The following is a 4890-nucleotide window of genomic DNA, read 5'->3' as shown; positions in this document are numbered from 1 at the left end:
AAGTGCAAACCATTTGGCACTATTTAGTAATATTAAAAATGTGCTTAATCTATGGCCTGTCAAATTCACTCGTGGGTATATACTCTACAGAAATGCTTGGGCACACATTACAGAAAACAGGTACATAAATGTCTATAGCAACATTATAACAAGTCCAAAGTAAAACAATCTAAATATTTATTATCAGTAATAATGTGGCATTCAGTGGAATGTTATATAGCAATGAATTAGCAACAGCATGGACTAATCTTAAAAGTATGAAATTGAGCAGATGAATGCCCACACAATAGAATACATACTATATGGTTCCATTTATAAAAACTTCAGAAACATAAAACAACCAAACTCTAGTATTAGGAATGTATATTTATGTTACGAAGCTCTAAGGCAAGCATGTCAAACTCAAAGGCTAACACAGGCCAAATAAACAAGGTGTAAGTTTATGTGGGCTGCGAAAAACAAAAGTTCACTTTTCATAGAAACGTAGGTTTATTTAGTTAGAGACATGCTGAATACAAAGAGCTGAAATAAATGAGTCATCATTAACATAAAGTAATAGAACATTTTAATAAAAATTAATATTTTTCCTTGAACACTTACCAGACACTGAATAACTTCATAAATTAATAAGCATTACACAAATAAACCTATTTTTCTTGTTCTCTGAAAGCGAAATATTTCCTGTTGCACACACCAAACAAGTCAGTCCAAGACTAATGACATAGCAATCATCTGCTAAAATATCTGCTGCTGGTATTAGTGAAGAGAAATGGTGCACCTGCGTGTAAGGCACATACAAATAAACCTATTTTTCTTGTTTTCCGAAAGCCAAATATTTCCTGTTGTGCACACCAAACAAGTCAGTCCAAGACTAATGACATGGCCATCGGCTGCTAAAATATTTACTGCTGGTATTAGTGGAGAGAAATGGTGCGCCTGTGCATAAGGCACATAAAGGAAATGAATGCAACACAATTATAGTAATCAGTCATTAGCGAACGTTGTAGTTCGTTATTTATAATTATGTATAACAGGATATTGTAAAAATTAAGTTACAAAAATTTTATTGAAATGTTTCTTACATACCATTATATTGGCTGGGATGCAAAAATATTCGCTGTGGGCTGCATGCGGCCCACAGGCTGCAAGTTTGACATGCTTGCTCTAAGGGAATGATTATCAGGAAGGTAGGAGAGACAATATATGGGGGGTGGGCAAGAGGGACTAGTAATTGGAAGGGGTTCAAGAGGGATTTCTGGCTGTTGGAATTATTCCTTTTTAATTTCCTGGCTTCAGTTATGGTCACAGTGGATATATTCTTCTATATATTAGTACATTTAACAATAAAGGGTGTTTATAAAATAAAATAAAAATATGTATGTAACATAGTTAGGCATGCACAACCATGGATTCCATGATGAAGTAATGACTCAACTTCTGTAAGCAGGCTAATGACATTGTCTATTTGCTTACTTTATTTTTTTTAATTTTATTGTTTAAAGTATTACAAATAGTAGTACATATGTCTCCTTTTTTCCCCATTGACCTCCCCTGGCATCCCCTACCCCCTGGCACATGCCCTCACCCCCCAGTGTCTTGTGCCCATGGTTATTCTCATATGCATGCATAAAAGTCCTTTGGTTGATCTCTTACCGCCCCCGCTCATCCTTCCCCTGCCGTCCCACTGTAGTTTGACAGTGTGATTGGTGCTTCTTTGCCTCTGTATTTTTGTTCATCAGTATATGATGTTCTTTATATTCCACAAATGAGTGAGATCATGTGGTATTTATCTTTCACTGACTGGCTTATTTCGCTTAGCATAATGTTCTCAAGGTCCATCCATGCTGTTGCAAATGGTAGGAGTTCCTTCCTTTTTATAGCAGCATAGTATTCCATTGTGAAGATGTATCACCGTTTTCTAATCCACTCATCTGCTGATGTGTACTTAGGCTGTTTCCAAATCTTAGTTATTGTAAAATGTGCTGCTATGAACATAGGGGTGCATATATACTTTTCTGATTGGTGTTTCTGATTTCTTGGAATAGATACCTAGCAGTGGTATTACTGGGTCAAATGGTAGTTGCTTTTTTAGTTTTTTGAGGAAACTCCATACTGTTTACCAAAGTGGCTGCATCAGTCTGCAATCCTACCAGCAGTGTGCTGTATCAGTAAAGATATTGCTACGGCAAATGTCTGCTATTTGCTGCCTATGGCTTCTTCTAAGATTTTTATGGTTTCTCATCTTATGTTTAAGTCCTTTATCCATTTTGAGTTTATTTTACTTACTTTAAATCCTGAAATTACAGATAAAATCGTTGTTTAAATGTCTGGTGGAGTCCAGAGAGACACTGGCATGGCTTGGATTCTATAGTAGTGACATGATTTGCATATGAAAACTTAAGCCAAAAAGAGGCAGAGTATTAATGATAAAATCTACTTACTCATATTTGTTGAATACTACCATACACTGTTTTAAGAAATTCAGACATATTCATTTATGTAACCCTCACAAATAATCTAAGGAGGTAGGTACTACTTTCATAGACACTTTTTGGAGAGGTCACTTACCCAAGGCCACACAGTAAATGGTGGAGCTTGGACTCCAACGTATGCAGTCTGAAGGTTGTGCTTTACCCACAACAGGAGGCCAGGTCATGGGTTCAGATATAAGCCCGTGTCCAGAGGGTGTAGCGTGAGACAGACAGCTGGAGTGGAGTCAAATGATACATATGTAGTTCTGGGTTAAGTATAGATAGATAGATAGATAGATTGATAGATAGATAGATAGAGAGATAGAGAGATAGAGAGATAGACATAGAGATAGACATAGAAATGGACATAGAGATGGACATAGAGATAGAGATATTAGACATAAGAGCAGAGATGATCTGGGGCAGTGTCTCAGGAGTAAGAAGTAAAAGGTGTAGGAGAGAAGTGAGTAGAGTCAGCCATGGGAGAGCTCCTCAGAGTGAGTCATATTCTGTAGAAAATCTTCCACACCTGCTAGTATACTTAGGTTTTTATGAAATAATTTTATTCCTACGGAAGTGGGGTCAAGTGCGTGGGTGGGGAGGGGAGCAAGGTACTAAGGTTTGAGGAAAATAACTAATTTAAATTTCATTTACCTACAGTTTAGTCCATGAGACTTTAGCCAAGATCCTTCCCTCTTACCACATCCAAGATGAAACATGTGAGGAAATAACCAACCACACAGTGCTGAGTTAGCAGACCTAAGTACAAAGCCACAATGGATATGTCAGAAGGCTACCAGGGTGTTATTTATTTAAATCTATTTTGTGAAATTCAGCACCACCTTAATGGTCTGAAAGTGTTAAAGTATGTCCCAAGTACCTAAATTACTCTCTAAATGTAATTTATGCTTGAGAATAATCTGACTAACTTGATTTAGAACAGCAGGAAATAAGTTATGCTGCACATAAATGGAGCAGCAGTGTAATTTTAAATACTGCTTGCATAGTGAATGAGAATTTTAATATTTGCAAAATTTTAAAATCACTTGATTTATTATCCATATGTTTATACTGATATTTTTGGTCCTTTATTTAGTTCAGTCTACATCTCTTCATATTGCCAGGAAAAAAAGGCAACTATTTTCCCTGAGATATAATATAGAGGGTAAAATTTATATTTATTTCCCTTAATGTTATCTTTAATGTCTCTATGTGTTTTTAATTGGTACTGCCTTTTCCCTCAATCATGTGTACAGTGCAATTAATGCTGTGAGGATTTTAGGGAGGTTAGTGACTGATTAGAGATTAAATTTACAAGTTTAACATTAAAACTAGTAAAATTTTCATTCATTCAGAATTTTCATTGGTGGGAGTTTACATTTATAAGTCATTATGATAAAAATGAAATTTTACATAGTGCATTTATGAATAGCCTTAGACTTGCTGTTAACACATATTAACTGAATGTGTCTTTAAAAATTTTATGTAATGCTTAAAATTGAGTTTAAAATATTATTACTCACTTTAAATGTCGTTACATGCAAATGTGCATACTTTTATTCTTTAATATTTTGTTTGACTAGAGGTACTCATTTTAACATTAGTCTATAATAATAAAAGCATAATATGCTAATTAGACTGAATGGCCTAACGACCTTCAGGACGAAGCTGAGGCAGCCTCCAAGGCTGCAAGGGCTGAGCCCCTTGCACGAATTTCATGCATTGGGCATCTAGTTTAATTATAAAATTAGACCAGCTTTACAGTTTTCAAAGTTTTGCAGTTGTAGGCTATACAGACTACTCACTATATAGATCTTGAAAAAGTGACAGTGGAAGTAGTTCAGATAGAGTCATTAGATATGCAGAGATTTGGATTGCAGGAATAATGGAAAGGGTACAAAAGGGAAGGTGGGCCTTTCAGGAATATGGAAGTCATGTACAGTCACAAAGTCCTGAGGCAGTAGCTGAGCATGGGGGGATACCAGGCAGCACATTGTGCCTGGCAATTCCATCTTGTTTCATTTTTCTGGACCTGGAACAAGTATGTAAATAGGGAAACCTGGGCCCTTGACCTGTTTCCCTTCTCTTCCTCCCTCCAGCTCTGGCTTGTAGAGCTATGGGTGCCATGATCAATTGTATGGACCACTATGGATTTCTTTTCTTGAAGAATTGAGCGGAAAGATAATCTGTGAAGAGGAAGAGGGCCTGGGATGGGAGGAAATTTTGTGGAATCTGAAGGAAGGTGGTCATTGCCAGTGTGGTTAGTGGTGGAGGAATATGTCTGTGCAGCAGCCTAGAATGAAGAGAGTGTGTATTTATAGCACAAATGGAGAAACAATCACTTCCCAGTAGTGGAAAGGTTTGGCAATAAGGATAATTCTGGTGATTGGGTAGGAAAAAAAGCAAAATAAGAAGGGAA

Source organism: Myotis davidii, unplaced genomic scaffold (genome assembly GCF_000327345.1).
Source record: "Myotis davidii unplaced genomic scaffold, ASM32734v1 scaffold218, whole genome shotgun sequence".
NCBI lineage: Eukaryota > Metazoa > Chordata > Mammalia > Chiroptera > Vespertilionidae > Myotis > Myotis davidii.
Note: the sequence above shows the minus strand (reverse complement) of the source record.